Genomic DNA, 18,104 nt, shown 5'->3' on the forward strand with positions numbered 1-18,104 from the left:
AAAAGAAAAGCACTAGGCTGGTATCAAGGGACCTTGCTAGGATACTTAGGAGAATATTTTCTGTAGAAGCCAACTGACCATCCATCTCCCCTTTTAACTAGTGTCAAGGCTGGTTTACTTGATGATGATTTGATGCCCAGCAATTGCTCCCCCTTGCCCACTGAAAATGAGTGATGACAGGGGAACAGCCGTCAAATAGAACAAGCTGAGATATTGTAGCAGGGAGCTTAGCAGAGCTGAGTCCTGCAAAAAAAGAACCATTGTAAGAGGATGAAGTTCTGGAAAACAACTGTTTTATGGTCTGCTTTTAGGAGAATGTTCATTTTCTTTCAAGATTTGTAAGATGTTTATCTTGATAAAGGATTCCTGTAGCATACAACAAAAAACCCAAAAACCTAGCCAACCAAACAAACAAAACAAAAAACCAACCAAACAAAAAAGCATGTCTTACTTGGAACAAACAGCTCAGTGAGAATTTATATAGAATTTTTATCTTGGTTTCTGCTCTATTCAACTGAACTTTGACAACCACACGAGTAGAAAAAAAATAGGACCACTACCTTTTTCTCAAACATCTGCGGCTCATTGGGGATATAAGAAACTAAAGAGCCTAGAGAGCTTCTGTACTTGACAGTTAGCAATGGTTATATGTATATATTTATAATGATTCTCCAGCATTTTCAGCTTTGGACACTGGAACACCCTTTCCCAAGTACTCAATAATAACAGACAACATCTGAGACCCAACTCAAAGTTAGTGGATGCTCTTATGTAAAGTATTACTTTGCAGAGGTCCAGACGAACAACGGCAAAATTAGAAAAATATTGTTGCAGCGTAACAGTACAATGCTGCACATTTATAAATTACCTTCATCTTAAAAAATTTGTAAATTATGCATTGCTCATGTTTTACATAATACTGGCAAAATTTCTGTGAAAATATGTACATTCAAAAGCCGCATGTGTTTACAATTAATAAGTATGCAAATCAATATACATATAAGTTTGGTAAACTATCAGCTATCAAAACATTAGCCATGCTGAATGCCTTTTATATCATGAATACCAAGATGCTCCAGTGGTTTTGCAAAGACAGTTCTTAAGATGGAGTGAATAAGCACCAGTACAGTTGAGTTGACCCAGTTTATGCAGTTTCTGCACACCTACATGTACCTTTTATTAAATTATGTTCCATAATTTGGGATACCTCTGTTCTCATTTCCATCCCTAAAATATCCCGAATAATAGAGAGTTGGCAGTAGGTGAAAAAAAATTAGAAATACACTTTATGGGGTCACTTGTGTGTTATCTAATATACAAAAGGCCCCACTTGTCAAAGTGCACCACAAATGAGTCTACTACAGAGGGAAAGACAAGCCAGGGAGGCATGTGACCATGACACAGGCAGGAAGAGCAGTCCCCAAGCACTGAAGGGCTGATGGCTCTGTGAGCTTCTCTCCACAGGCAGGGGGAAATAAGAAGCACATCTGTCAGCAAGGAACGATAGCAAGTGATGCAAGCAGAAATAAGGCTGCCATCAACATGGGTCTGAATCTAAAAGCCACGTCCAAGGACCAAGCTACCAAAGCCCAAAGGTGGGGAGGCTAAGCTTCACTGGAGCTCCTGAACCCATGGGTAGGGGGTGTGGGTGGAAGCTCCTGCTGAGGATGGTGAGGGCCTTTAAAGCTTGTTGATGTCCTCAGAGCCTTCACACTACCTTTACTCACAGAAACAGTGAGCAGTTTTACTAATGTCATCAGTTTGTGGTTGCTTCTTCTATCGTGACTACTCTTGTTTAGTACTGTTGGATATAGGTCAGAGCCACAAAGGTGTTTAGATGCCTAAAATTCATTTTGAGACCAGAGACACAAGGAACTTAGGTGCTTAAACAACTTTCTGAAACTAAACATCACAGAGAGTAAATTTTTCTAACTATAAGTGTGGCAATTCTGGAAATCATTCTGTAATCCACTGTGAGATGATGCTCGCTTTTATATTGGTTTGTTTTTTTTTTCCACAGCAAATAGGGTGAAGTTTATGTTTTACCTAATAAAAAAATACAATCTCTCTGAATCTGTTAATTCTTGGGTGAACTGTGTGTCAGTTCAAATATTCCTTGTGGCACAAAGTAGAAGGAATTCTTTGGGTGTATCACTGCAAATTGTTGCTTTGTTTTCCCACTGAATTACAAATTATCAATTTCACTACTAATAGTAGGGAGGGTTTAATTTCTTTTTAAGGTACTCTGGCTCCTTCTCTTCCAAGTCACATATTTTTTCGTGCTCTTATCTTGTTCTAATCCTTCCGAATTTTGCCAAATCAACATTTTGTATGATTTGCCCTGAGTGGGAGAAATTTCCTGGTAGTGCAAATCAGACATCATAATAAAGTGCTGTATTTTCAGAAAGACTGTCAATAATCCCTACAAAACAAAATTAACAATCCCATTACTGACTGAAACAGTTCCACTGTAAGCGACATTCAGGCTTGTTTGGGCTTACAGTTTTTAGCATTTTCAGGAAGAAAAGGAAATAGATTGGAGGGGGAAAAAAAAGAAGAGGAAAGAGACAATTAAATCACATAATTTTAATTAATTAAATAATTCAGCTATCGTTAAGTAAGGTGGTCTTCAGTAAGTATATCCTAACAACTGTTATAAGCAAGATGCATTTACAATATAAAGCCTCAATGGAATCATGTACAAAACATCTATTTTTTACTGAGACACTCTATGATGAGTGGGTTTTTAATGATGGTAAGTTATAAAATATCTTCTTAAAACTTTTGTAAGAGACAAAGAATGCTGCAGTAAAAATGCTGATGTTAAACATCTATAATACAAAGCTATGTAGTTTTTTATTCCTGTCCTTGATAATTGGTAGTTCTTCTGGTCTTTTAGCACTTGTGTCACAACATGTTCTTGTAGGAGGCATTCAGAACCACAACTGCAGGCTGCTAGAACTCATCAGGCTTTGGATTTGAATATAGTCTAGAAAAGCCTCAGGGTGACTCCTGTTACACAGGGCTCTGCATTAATAGCCAGACAGAACTAAAAAAAAAAATCAACAAAACAAAACAACAACAAATGGACATGCAAAAACTAACTCTGAGTATCAATACATCATCAATGTGGTAAGTTACTTGTTTTACTGCCCCCGGCACATGATGCATATAGGTAAATTTATCCATGTGTACACCTATGTTAGTCCAGGCCAAAAGAGGAGTACAATAGATAAATGTGTTTGTGGCAGTTAGATTTAAATACCACTACATAGCTTTCTACACTAAATGTATCAAGGACAGATATGGCCAGCTTCCAAGTTTGACAATATGTAGGTTTTTGAGAAAAAATGTAATTTTTCTGCCTCTGAGCATCATCCAGCCAAGATTAGGTGACTCTTTCACTGCATGTGCAATTGTAAGCAGATGTGAGAGACTAATGTTTCCTTCACAGTATGTTTCCTGTAAACTGTGGCCCTTTTATTTAAATCTAAGCCTCCACCTTCATAGATTCATAATGCAAGTTGCATTCTGTTGTTACAGTGCCACCATTCAGCATTTGGGAAGTGAAAGGTTGAGAGTGCTAAAGATGGCTTTTGGCACAGTTAACACTCTGCTAAAATTTCACACTAGCTGATTTAAGCCTAACAGTGGTGGAACCTCGGCCAACAACAAGTCTGTGCCAATGAGGTCAGTGCAAGACACCACAGAGGATTAGTGAGACTTTTGGTGGTGGATATGGCTCTGGCTTTCTATAAAGGCATATTAAAATGTAGGCAACTGAACTAGTTCCATGCAAGTAGCTCTCATCTATCATAGAATTCATTTCACTTCTCTTCTGTAATGGTAATGAGATATGAAAAGTCTTTTCTTCTCTTAAAGATACCAGCATTAATGACACAGAATCAGCTCCAGTGAATGGAAAAGAATGAGTTCACCTACACTATAATTTGTAATTGGCTCACTTATGGGACTTGAGTCTTTTGCATGAAAACTAGAGCTGTGTGAGCTCTCAACTCTGTTCCATTCATGCCTGCATTGTCAAAGGAAAGATTTGAAGGAATCAGTTTGCATTTAATTAAGGCTTCTGTGAGTGACTTATTGCAAAAATTCTTAAACAATGTGTTCATCAAAAGTTGTTAAGAGTCAGGTTAAAGGGAAGCCTATGTTTGATAATGCAATATGCTAGTACTGAGAAGCTGTTGTAAAAGAGATCATTATGCACAAAATGGGTATTTCTTCATAACTTAAACACAATCAAATGTATAAACTCTGCCACAACTCCCGTGGAACTCTCTGCACCTTCTGAGCAATGTGTGGTGACTATGGAGGAGTCCACTGGGTAACGATTTATTTTAAGTCTCTACCAATGGGTGCTTAACTGCTGTTAATTTGGAACAGTGGCTTAGGGAACTATATTTGAGAGTCACACACATATAAAATGATTCCATTGTGATTGGTTTTATTGCAGTGAATGCAAGTGAGATTTTGTTGAAGGAAAGCAGAAAGGGGAGCAATACTCACTTTTCTTTTTTTTTTCTTTTTTTTTTTTTTTGTCACAGCATGTAGGGGTGCTTGTTTCCAAAACCCAGACTAGTGAATCTTTCTGCCTGGGTTCACAGTTTGAGCTAGGGTGTTTATACTAGAAAAGGATGCTCCATTTTGACAATTAGCTTCAAGCAGTGTTGCATGTATGGTTTGTAGGGAATCTCTCTCGCACTGATAGAAAGAGTGCTTAATTCTGACATGTTTAAATATTCCAGCTGTACAGATCATTGAAGAAAATGGAAGATCTCAGGTTCAGACAGAGAAAGTGTGACATCTCTGTAGTGGAAAGCTGGAAGTCCATTAGGGATAGAAAGTATCACTCCATTTACTATTTCTGGGACTGTTCTAATTCCAACAAATTTTTAGTTCATAATCTTTATTAACTATGAATAAAAAAAAAATTACATCTCTGGTGTAGTACAGCCCCCCCTTTTTTCTGTCACCATCAAAGAGCTCCTTCTCTCAACAGTATTTTATATTGATGTTTCCAAAAAGCAAATGTCTTGCTTTTGGAATAAAGCAATAGGTAACATGCACTTTTTAAAGACCTTTCTCTTCATTCCCTCTTTCTGTGTATTACTCAGTTTAAATATTTCCCTGGTTGGGAATCATGAAAAGAGGCAGCACAAATTACAAGAGCAGCTAAAAGTTAGGACTCAGTAAGAACAGAATTATGACTTGGTAGTTAAGTTGCTTTTTGCCATGAAAAGGAAATGAGGTGGTCAGTGACTGACACGTCCATTTGGGGCACAGGAGTGCTACTTTTGGCATTGCCAATGTTATCATTAGATAGCCTTTGCTAAGTCTTTGAGCCTTCTCAGACCTTAGTAAAACAGATATAGTGACCTGCTGTTAGAAAGCGCCTGTAGCACTATCCTGCCTGTCCAATTCAGTTGCTGTGACCTACAGTTCTCTAATCTCTCCCTTTCACTTAAAGGGGACTGGAGATTTAAACTGGAACAAGGCATAGATCCTAAGATTTGTCATCAGAGGATCTCTGGGTAGACAGCTGGGCAGGGTGCTGAAGGAATTCCTGTTTAGAGAAGGGGAGAAGGTGATGGGCTGATGGGAGAGTAGATAGAATATTTAAGACTGTGGCTGCTAAAAAGCCCTTCAGACCACTCCACTTTCACCTCTAATTATCAGGACAGCTTAGTCTGAGCTCCTACCGCATATGCAATGCTGCCTGGGAAAGAGGGAATAGAACCATAGGATCAATCATAGAATCACAGAATGGTTTGATTGGAAGGGACCTTAAAGATCACCTCGTTCCAACAACCCTGCCACTAGGCCAGGCTGCTCAAAGTCCCAGCCAACTTGGCCTTGAACACTTTCAGGAGTGGGGAACCCACAACTTCTCTGGGCAGCCTGTTCATTGAATCAAACAGAATCACAGAAACAAGTTGGTTGGAAGAGACCTCTGAGGTCATTGAGACCCAACACCACACTGCCAACTAGACCATGGCACTAAGTATGACATCCAGTCTCTTCCTAAATACCTCCACAGACAGTAACTCCACCTGTTCCCCCTCATCACCCTCACAGTAAAGACTTTCTTCCTTATATCCGATATCGTAATATCTGATCTAAACTTACTCTCATTTTGAAGCCATTCCCCCTTGTCCTGTTACTACATGCTCTTATAAATAGTCTCTCTCCATCTTGCAGGCTCCCTTCAGGTACTGTAAGGCTGCAATTAGGTCACCTCGAAGCCTTCTTTTCTCCAGGCTGAACCTTTCCTCATAGGAGAGGTGCTCCATCCCTCTGATCAGCTTGGTGGTGCTCCTCTAGACCCACTCAAACACTTCTATATCCTTCCTGTGCTGGAGACCCCAGAACTGGATGCAGCACTTCAGGTGGGGTCTCACCAGAGCAGAGCAGAGGGGTAGAATCACCTCCCTCAACCTGTTGGCCACACTGCTTTTAATGCAGCCAAGGATACGATTTGCTTTCCAGGCTGCAAGAGCATATTGCTGGGTCATGTCCAGCCTCTCACCCACCAGCACCCCCAAGTCCTTCTTAGCAGGGCTGTTCTCAGTCTGTTCATCCCCTAGCTTGTATTGATACTGGGGGTTGCCCCAACCCAGGTGCAGTACCTTGCACTTGGCTTAATTGAACCTCGTGAGGTTCACCTGGGCCCACTTCTGAAGCTTGTCCAGGTCCCTCTGGATGGTATCCCTTCTTTCAGGTGTGGCAACAGCACCACTCAGCTTGGCGTCATCTGCACTCAATCCCTTTGTCTGTTATGTCATTAATAAAGATACTAAATAGCACTGGTCCCAATACAGACCCCTGAAGGACACCACTTGTCACTGATGTCCATTCGGACTCTGAGCCATTGACCACTACCCTCTGGTCAATCCACTACCACTCATCAAATCCATCTCTCTCCAATTTAGAGAGAAGGATGTTGTGGGGCACTGTGTCAAAGGCCTTACAGAAGTCCAGATGAATGACCTCTTCCCTTGTCCACTGATGTAGTCACTCCATCACAGAAGGCCACTAGGCTTATCAGAGAAGACTTTCCCCTGCTGAAGCCATGCTGGCTGTCCCAAACTGCCTACCTGTCCTCCATGTGACTTAGAACAGCTTCTAGGAGGATCTGTTCCATGATCTTCCCAGACATAGAGGTGAGATAATAGAATAACCATATAAGCCACCACAAATGAGAAGTCCTGAGGTCATTGTTGGGACAGAGAAGTAAGATTGGTATGATATAAGATTTAGTTACTTCTTTTCCCCTCTATTTTCAGCTTGATTACCATATGCTTGGTGTAGCTCTCTCCTCATCCTTGTCCATGATCACTTCTGCCTCAGCCGCCTTCTTCCAGCCACATACCTGACCCCACTGGCTTGTACACCTTAAACAACACCCTTCCTCACTTCTCACAAGATGCTGCCAATCTTCAGCAAATCTTCTGTTTCCTCTTGAAAATGTCAAATGCAAGAAAGATAAAAGTACTGAGGTATAAGAAGAAATAGTGAAACACAAACGACAGAAACTATCATTTTTTGGTATATTATTTGTATCAACATAGAAACTATTGTTTCTATTTAATAATATGTAATGTGGTCTCTGGAACTGTGTAATGTGATAATAGAAAAAGCTATCCTATTGTCATAGTGTCTGTCAAAACCAGATTAGGAATCACTTATCCCAAGTCTACTTTCTCAAACTCTGTGATTATAATTTCAATGAACAATCAGAAATGGTTTACATCCATTGTGCTCCTTAGTATATTAGAATCCACTTATGTGTTGGTGGGGACTATATTTTTAATGTATAAAGAGCTAGATACTAAGGTTTGATCCCTCCCTGCCATTTGAAAGAAGGGATAAACAATGCAGTGTGGTATCCGTTACTAATTTTTTTTTACTGTCTAGAAAGAGACAGCTTCACATAGCTATGCCCCAGGGACATCAATATTTCTATAATTAGCAAGGGACAGTCACTAATCCTTAGTATATGAGAAAAGTGCTAAAATTTGACATCTTAATTAAGGATTGAGTTTTAGAACTGCTGGAAATTACCAGGGCAAAGTTATGGACCTGAATGTATATTCAGAGAGTAATTGAGAACATCCTGAACTCTGAGCTGTGATCCAGCCTATGCTAATCTTCCCAGCTGTGTAGGATTCCTCACAGCCTTTTAGCTGGAGGAAACAGAATGTATTAAAATTGAATTAAGATATAACACTAAAATATATTAATATATAATATAGATTTGTTTTGTCCATCTTGGAATTCTAACATGGGGTTTTCTTCTGCACTTGAAAATACAGGAAAAATATTTTTTTACTTCTTATTTCTACATGCAGCCAATGTTAAAAACAGCACAGAGACAGCTGGTAAAGAGACTTTTTACACCCAGGAGAACTGTGGCCTGCAGACCAGCGGTACCATTTTCATCACACTAGCAGTCCAGCCCAAGTTTCAAGAAGAAGCTTTCCCAGTAAGCTGCAGAGAAAATGAAAGCTGATAAATCAGGGTGTCAGCTTGGAAAAGATGTCTTCTAGTGGATTAACCACTAGAAGGATTAGTCAGAAAATTTTGGCAGGCAAAAAAACTTGAGAAACTGCCTGAACTGGGAGTGTAACTAAAAATTTCAAGCCTCCATACAGATAGGCCATAGGACTGTGGTGCACAAAAGAGATAGTATCCCGAGCACAGTCAGCATCAGTCTTCTCAGGAATAGGTATGTCACACCTTAGCAGAATAATCTGCTCATAGGCTGTAGGTGTATTTCTAAATCTTCTCTGTTGTTCGTGACCTGAAGCATGAGGGTTTATATCCCCTTTAAAAATGTTTTATCCTATCTGATGCAACTGTGGAAGCTTTTTATGATTGAGATAAATCTACAGTCTTCTTCTTAGCTTTTCCAATTCATTGTCATTTTGTAGCAATGAGTTCCATAGGTTAATTTTGTACACAGTTAAAATATATCCTTATACATCCTACATACACAAAGCACATTCAAAACTCAACAAATTAAAAGAAGGAAACCCCAAAGTACATCATCTGTAAAACGTAAATATTTTTTTAATTATAGCTGTGATTACACCAAAAAGTATTTGTCTGTAAAGCTAACCTGTAGGAATCACATCATGAAAACTTGAACGGGTGACATAAATAGTACCAATCAGAGGAATTCCCCTTAGCAGAATGGTGTTCTGATCCATTTGTCTCTTTTCTGACACAGCTATGCCAGCAAAACTTTCAGCTATAGCACAAAATAATATCCCATGTCCTTTTTTTGTTTAAAATAGTGATTTGGTAAAAATAATTTAAAAATTATTTAACAGTAGCAATACTGAAGTCTTCTTATGTACAGTCTTCTGCACTAAAACTCTGTCTAAATACTGTGCAATTTAGGAGCGTTTTTTTCCCATATATTTCTACAAGAGAATGTAATATTAGGATAGAATGGAGTGGCACGTTTGCAATTTAATTTTCTGTCTCATTATTTTTTACTTTGTCTTTCAGCATTAGTGTGTTTCCTTTGTTTGTGTAACCACACTATAAACAGTGAAGAGATACATTTTCATAAAAATCAAATTCTGTTTTAATTTTTAAAAAATGCATTGCCCATAGCCTCCAACACTGCCTATGCTATGGCTCCTGCAACATTAACTATTAATTGGCCCTTGAGTTAATAGTTATATATGGAATGAGATCCTGAATGGGTATAAGTCAGCAGACAGGCTTTATAAGGGTTTGTGTCTCATTACAGCTTCTGGTGCAAGAATGGTTTAGGATGAGAAGAGACATCAGGAGACATTAATGTTACTAAAATGCAATCCCATGACTATTTTGGGCCATATGATAACTTAATAGCTAATAGCTGCTTCTGTGGTAACTTACTAAGTTACTCAAAATCCTGACTCAGAATGTTGGAGGCACATAGTTTAATGCCACTTTTGTCTTAATATTAATTGTACCTTGTACCAAATCTTCATCAAACTGTTTCACTATTCTGAGCTGATAGTCTTAAGCCAAAACTCACTGAAACTCAGGATATTTTGCCACTGATTACATAGCAGTTCACAACTGGGACTTGTGAAGAGTGGGATTAAGTACATGACACAGCCATCGTTAGCCCACTGTTTGCAGTTAAAGGAGTACTTAAAAAGGAACACATAAACTTGAAGAAGTTATAAATATACTAAATATGATGATGTCTTAAAAAATTATGAACATTTTCTTGATGTTTGTTTGATCAGCAGTTTTGAGCCCAGTTGTTCAGCAAGAGGATTTTTTAGCATGAGGAAAGGAATTTAGGACTGTGATGGTGAGGTAAATGTCCCTCTCACCGTCCCTGCTAAGGCAAGCAAAGGCCTGGTACAGCCAAGGGATGTTCCCAAGTGACATCTATTACTTCTCACCAATGGCCCTAGCCTTCACTAGTTCTGGGAGTACGTTCAGCAAAACCAACCTCAAGATGTCGGAAATTTAGCTGTCATAGCTCCTGTGCACCAGTCAGCCAGCCTCAGTTAACTGGAATAAGCTAATCACCAAGAGTATTTAAAAAAGATAATGGGAAATTGCAGATCATATTTCTTTAAGATGAAAATGTGTTGGGTTGCTTGCATGTCCAGCAGCCTCAAAGAGTGGTTATGAACTGTGGCCTAAATACTGCAAATAAGTTTTGATTTGTGTTTAAGTTAGAGTAGATTTGGTCATGAAACAATATTCACTCAACCAGCAAAAGGCAGTTGACTCTTAGGTAGAATTTGTTGGCTTTGAAAGAGTATACACCAAGACTCACACAAGAACTTATCACAGAATTACAGAATATGCTGAATTGGAAGGGACCCACAAGGGTCATTGAGTCCAGCTCCCGACACTGCACGGGACCACCCCCAAGAGTCACAACATGTGCCTAGGACAAGATTGGTCCTCCTGGCTGCCAGGGCACTGCTGACTCATATTCAACTTGCCATCGACTAGGACTCTCAGGTCCCTTTCCGTGGCGCTGCTTTCTAGCATCTCATTTCCCAGTCTGCATGAACACCCAGGGTTGCTCCATCCCAGGTGCAGAATCCAGCACTTTCCCTTGTTGAACTTCATATAATTGGTGACTGCCCAGTCCTCTCATTTGCTGAGATCTCTCTGCGGCCTCCCTTCCTTTGAGGGAGCCAACAGCTCCTCCCAGTTTTGTGTCATTTGCAAACTTACTTAGTATCCCTTCTGGTCCTGCATCCAAGTCATTTATGAAGATGTTGAAGAGTACACAGCCTAAGATGGAGCCTTGTTGAACCCCACTAGTGACAGGTCACCAGTCTGATGTTACCCCATTCACTATTACCCTCTGTGCCCAACCCGTGAGCCAACTACTCACCGACCACATGATGTGTTTATCAAGCTGTGTGCTGGACATTTTGTCCAGAAGGCTCCTGTGAGAGGCAGTATTGAAAGCTTTACTGAAATCCAAAAAGATCACATCAACTGGATTTCCCTCAATCAGCTAGGTGGGTTACCTTGTCATAGAAGGAAATCAGGTTTGATAAGCAGGACTTTCCTCTCATGAAGCCTGCTGTCTGTGACCAATGACTGGGTTGTCTTTCAGATCTTTTTCAATACCCAGAATAATCTTCTCCATAACTACCAGGCACTGAAGTGAGATTGACAGGCTTGGACTTTCTGGGGTCCGCCTTCTTGCCCTTCTTGAAAATCAGGACAACATTCACCAGTTTCCAGTCATCTGAGACCTCTCCGTGGTCCCTTCTTCCCAAGACCACTCAAAAATCATCAAGAGAGGCTTTGGAATGACAACAGCAAGCAATTTGAGGATTCTTGGATGAATCCCATCAGGTCCCAGAGATTGGTAGGGATCCAGCTGGAGCAGCAGATCCTGCACAATTCTGGGGTCAACTGAGAGTTGATCATTCTCACAGTCATGGTCCTCCAGCTCAGGGCACTGAAACATCCTTGGTCCATCATCCATGTTGAAGACAGAAGCAAAGAAAGCATTAAACACCTCTGCCTTGTCTCTGTCCTTGTTTGTGAGGTGACCATCCTCATCCTGTAACAGGCCAAGGATATTTCTATATCACCTAGTGCCATGAATATATTTGAAAGGATTCAGTTTTTTGTCCACAACATTTCTGGCCAGCTTCTACTCCAGTTGATCTTTGGCCACACAAATTTTCTCCCTACAGCAGCAAGCAGCATCTGTGTATTCTTCCCATGTCACTTGGCCTTGCTTCCACTAGACATACACCTTTTTTCGCCTTATATTCAAGAGAAGATCCCTGCTTAGCCAAGCTGACCTTCTGCCTCACCTGCTTGACTTCTGACATTTTGGGGATTGCTGCTCCTGTGGCCTTAGGAGGTGATGTTTAAAAAGTGACCAGCACTGATGGACACTAGCACCTGCATAAACATTATCCCAGGGAACCTTACTTACTAATTCCCTGAGGAGCCTGAATTCTGCTCTCCTCTTGCCTGGAGGTGACGTGTTGCTGACACTATTCCTTCTATCAACAGCCATCAATCTCCACTTTGCTCACAAGATCCACTCTGTTGACAAGCAGCAGATCAAGGAGGGCATCTTTCCCAGTTGGCTCCCTTAGGATTGTTCCATAAAGGTGTGATCCAGGTTTTTTAGGAATTTTCTGGCCCAGGTTGAACCAGTGGTGCTCCCAGTGAATTTCTGGCAAGTTGAAGTCCCCCATAAGGACACGGAGAGTTGACTTGGAAATGTCCCTTAGTTCCTCAAAGGATAATTTGTTGGCATCATTGTCCTGGCTGGGAGGTCTGTAGTAAACTCCTACAATGATATCCACATCATTTGTTTGCCCCTTGGTTCTTGTGCAGAGGCTCTCAACTGTGCCATTGCCAACTGTGAGCTCCATACATCCTAATCCTTCTATTACATACAGTGCCACCCATGTACCTCTTCTGCCCTGCCCATTCATCCTGAAGAGCCTGTAACCATCCAACAGGGCAGTCCAGTCACAGGACTGGGTTTATGGGTTTCACATATGCCCGTGACATCAAATCTTCGGGAGTGGACCAAAGCTTCGAGCTCCTCATGTTCCTCATGAGGGCGGTATTGGGGTAGAAACATTTCAGGTGAGGTACATTGTAGCTAACATCTGGCATAGCAGATCGAGGGTTCCCATTGATACTCGTTTCCACAAGTTTTGGCACATTATCCCATCGCTGATCACTGGCGAGATCTTTTTTATCCCTGTCTCCTTTCCAGGCTAGTTTAAAGCTCTATCAGCTTATGATGGAAAATGAAGCAGGATATAGCCAATTGTACCTATCAGGAAATGTAGGTGGAGAATATAGTTTCCAGAAAGAGATTTTTGCAAGGTTTAACACTTTTTCAAATGTGAAAAGACTTAAGATCTTTTCCATCCTAGGCTGGTTGCAAACTAATTTTACATCTCATACAAAACTTCTCATGATCATATTCTCTTAGATTCACATAAAAGTCAGAAGCTAAGTTGCCAGTATCCCTGCTATTGCTTGTGTTTCACCAGACACTGCATAGTGTAACAGTACAAAAAATGGTTGTCTTTTTTTGCTGAGAGATTTTTACCTTTACTCTTCAAAACCACAGTCTTAAATAAAAAGAATATATATTCTTCAATAATAATCTTTGCCAGCGGGTCCATATAAGTCAGGTCATAAGTCTACACAGATACTTTGTGTATGTTTGTGCACACACAAACATACACAAAATAGAAAAAAATTGTTTTAGGTTTATATTCCAAAGAATTTTAACCCACAGAAAACAATAGAAATTATCAACAGACATAAAACTTTAGCCTGAGTAAATTAAATGGTTCTGCTGCATTAACTTCATAAAACCATAATCCTCTCCTCCATAAACTATTACATGCACTGCAACATATCTGATTTATGGGGTGTAGAATCGATGGGAAAAAATTAATGCTTGAAAAACATATTAGAGACATTATTGAACAGATTTTAATTGAGATTTGATTTCAATGCCCCTTATCCACATGATTAATGGGTCCTACCCCTTGACTCCAGCAGGCAGAAAAGAGAGTCTTTAATATGACAATTAAGTATCTGTCTTTAGGTTTTATGTAGCTCTCTCCTCAGATCACTTCATCAGTACAGTGTAGCTTTTGTGCAGATTAAATTGAGACTCAATTTTCTCTATTTTCCAGCACTTACTTATGTTTTATGACAAGCACTAAATCAATTTTATGCTATTATTGATTTTTTCTTAAATGGACACAAACCATTTCGCCTCTTGCCCTTCTTTTCTACTTTCCTTCTATTTCCTTTTTTCACTGTATATTTGATATACAGCCAGTCAAAGAAATTTCAAATGTTTCCTGAGATTTCTACAAGTCGTCTCAATTCATTCACTTTTTACAGCATCAGAATTGACAAAGTTAACCTGGAATTCTATCAAAACTTATAAACTTGTATATTCTTTAAATGTGACAAAGTTTACAGGTTGGGCTTCTTCCTTATCCTTAAAAAAAAAAAAAAAAAGGGTGTTCAAGATCATTTCCTCCCCTTTTTCAATTAGAGAAAAAAAACCCAAACCAAACAAACAAACAAGCAAAAAACCCATAACAGGAAATCTTTATAATAACTTCTGAAATATTTGAACTGCAGCTTCAGCTATAATTTTTGAAACACTCTTGAAATCTAATTAATACATCGATGTAGGGAGAACCTATTTCATGGCTTGCAGGGGAAAAGGGCATTATCTACAAGGTGCAATAACTCTACTGAGATGTGGCAACAGCTAGTGGTACACTATGCAATTAAGAAGGTCTTAGTTCTTTAGGGCATTATCCTGTCTGACCTATGGCAAAAATTAACAACTGCCTTGGGCAGTAAAAATAGCACAATTTGTAATCAGATAGCTTATTTTTTTTGGCAGATAATTATATTTAAGAACAATCAAAGAAAGAAAAAAGAAATGTAATTCAGCTAACAAAATAAGCTTGCCTTTTGGTTTTCTGGCTGTTTAGGGTCACAGAGGAGGTTATAAAGGATTGCCCTCTTTCTTTCTTTGTTTGAAGTCCAACATACCTAAGCTCAGGTGATAAAATTGATCTTTAAAATAAGTACAGTAACTTCATTTTGCTGAAAAATCAATAAAGCCCTTCACTGTGTTGGGTATTTACCTAATAACATTTTGCTTGATCTCTGTCATGGCAACTTTGCTCAGCTGATGCTGTCTTCAACTTAAGGAGAAATTTCAGTTGTCCTGAATTACAGATTTGGGGGCAAAGAGCAATTTTTTAGTTCTTTTTTAGCGTGATTTTATAGTTTTTATGTGCCCATTTGTGTTTATAGTAAATGTATGTATACACAGTATGTGTAAGGTGGATGGAGGTATTTCCTCATGGACTTTCAACAGCTTTCCTAGGAAAAAAAAAAAATGAAAAAGTGGAAAAAAATTAGGAAGGGAAAAACCCAAACCACAACCACACAAAAAACCGGCACTCTGATTAAGAAGGAATCTAGATGATGCTGGGATGCAGTTCTTTATATGTAATGTAAATCAGACAGTGATCTGGTAACTGGAAAAAAGTTTGGAGCTATGCCATTGTGCTGTATCTCCCTTATTGATAGAATATTGTTCCCTTCATGCAAGAAACATGCCAGTAACAATATAAATTCAATTAATAACATAATTAATAGGAAACAAGGGTTTTTTCTTTATTTCTTGGCTTTCTCTTCACAATGAGATACGAAGAGGAATGTCACAAATCAGCTTGCATGCTGCCTTTCTACTACATGTAAAAGGAAAGCTTTCCTTGTCAGCGCCAGACACATGTGATGTGAATTCTGTATTCCTGGAGCAAAAAGCAGAGATGCCCTGAAGTGTCTGCTTCCAACTGGAATTCAGATTCCGACTGCTCACAGATCAGTGATTCCTTAGCTGTAGACTAACCCAGAATGAAGATGCACCACTTCTGTCCTTTGGAGAAACAGCTGGTTTGAATCTTAGGCTCCTTATTAATTTACCCCATTGGGTTCTGTTTTGGTTTCACCATTTTTTTTTGTTATTGCTATCACTGCTGTTAATATTGACATTGTTACTACTACTGTTACTATAATAACATTATTCACCAGATTGTGTTACATGATCATCATGTACATACTGTAAAAAAATCCTGTAGTGTCTAGTAGATAGTTTACTTTCGTGTACCCAAAAGCTGGCATGTACCCAAAAGCATAAGTTTCCTAAGCCCTTGCTTGTTTTGCTAGCATATTTTTTGCCTGTGATTTGGTCTTTTCTTCATCACCTTTATTTATACCTTTTTTCTTTTTCAGAACTGGCTTTTTAAAATCTAAGTTTTACTATTAAAATCTCTTTAACAACAGAAACTGTTTTTCCAAATAGACTCAAATAATTTAAGTATACTGTTTAAATGTTACTAGTTGCTTGCTCTGACTTTTCTGATTTATGTCATTTTTATCAACCTTATTTATTTCCTTTCTGGCCTTATGTTTGACATTCCTGTTCTATTCAAACACATAGGTAAGTATCCAAAAGAAAAAAGATACTACAGCATCTTCTCCCTTATGGATCTGGTCAGATATTCTTGTCCTAGTGCCTGTACAGCAGACATAAGCAAAAGACAATTGAGACAGGATACTTGTCACTGTGTGAAAGAGTAACCTAAAAAAAATAAAATAATAATAAAAAAAAAAATCAGGTAAGCCTCATTCTTATAAACGTCTAGGTCTGGGACAATGTGATAACTATATGTTTTCCAGGCTTAAAAAGCATGTGTGCTGCAGAATTCCACTTAAATAAATGCTTTCAGAGTAATAAATCCACGATAAAATTCCTGTATACAATGAAGGAAAAATTACCACAATAGGTTTATCTGCTGAATAAAATCAACCTGTTTACAAAAATTAATGCACTGTATATGAAATATTAGTGCAGATAAATAAATCTCTGTAGCATATATTCATTGAAAACTGGGGGGTTTTTTTATGTAGGTGAATGGCATTGCGTGTTTCAAGTTAAACGGGATTTTCGATTCAGCATTGGAGATGACGTGTTTTGTTTGAAGGGTCCTGAGTTCATAACGCAGCCCTTGAAAGAAGAGCGAGACAATACACCGGAGCCACAGAGTTCGCACAATTCCCCAGCGCAGCGTTATCGGCCGGAGCCTTGGAAGAACGGGAGACCTTTGTGTTTCGCCCAGGCAGCGGAGATTGTCAGCTTTCTGAAATGAATTGCAAGGCTAATCTAGAATCGCACCAATTCAGATCAATAAATAGCAATAGCGTTGTACACCAGCGCCCACCCCGGACACCCAGGGCCCTGGATTTCCTCCTCATCCCTGCGAGCAGCGCTGCACTGGCGGTGCCCAGAGGAGGCGGCGGGATTCCTGCCTGGTGTGCCCTCCAGCCTGGCTACCTGTTGGAAGCAAGGGCCGTGCCAGACAGGCCGGAGAGCCGCACAATTACAACTGCACCTTCCTTATGTGCATACACACGTTTGGGGTATTTGGGGCCAAGCGCTCCTCTGGCCGGGGTTGTTGCCTAGCAACGGGCGACCCCGCAGGACGGCGCGGGGGGTGTTGCTGCTCCCTTCCGGGAGCCTGGAGGGATTCATTTTGTGAGGGGCACTTGTATCTCCTCCTCCTGTTGTTAAATCTGCATGGCTGTGCAGAGAGGGTGTCAAAACGAGAGGAAAGTTTAAAAAAAAAAAAAAATCCGAGAAAAGGTTTAACGAGGTCAAGAAAATGCCCAAGGGGAAACGGCGCTGTGCCCCGGGGTCCCTGAGGCAATGTCCCTCACACCCCTCTTCCACTCGCCTCCCCGTCCCTCTGCAGCGGCTACAGTAAAACTCCTTAACTCAGCTCCGAGAGAGAGGAGGGAGGGGAAGGGACCACCTTCAGAGTGCAGCTGGAACTGGAAGCTGTCTGCCTTAGCCGTTAGAAATATGTGGAGAAATTACCTATCATTCCCTGAAGAGACATCCAGCAACCATCCCAACCCAGCTTTTCAGTTCGGTGATAATATGCTCCTATCAGTTTTAATAGCCCCATGCTGGATTCAGGAGGTATTATGGATTGTACAGCAAGCAT

General features: G+C 39.9%; 1 long non-coding RNA gene across 1 annotated transcript; it reads right to left on the reverse strand.

The window, feature by feature from the left end:
* Window positions 1–15,178: 15,178 nt before the first annotated feature.
* Window positions 15,179–17,518, reverse strand: LOC113959261. The gene is made up of 3 exons (XR_003531752.1): window positions 17,432–17,518; window positions 17,131–17,237; window positions 15,179–15,414 (listed from the first exon to the last, which is right to left on the reverse strand). It is a non-coding gene; the product is annotated as an uncharacterized LOC113959261 (long non-coding RNA).
* Window positions 17,519–18,104: the final 586 nt, after the last annotated feature.

This window comes from Corapipo altera, unplaced genomic scaffold (genome assembly GCF_003945725.1).
Source record: "Corapipo altera isolate COAL_440 unplaced genomic scaffold, ASM394572v1 195, whole genome shotgun sequence".
Taxonomy (NCBI): Eukaryota; Metazoa; Chordata; class Aves; order Passeriformes; family Pipridae; genus Corapipo; species Corapipo altera.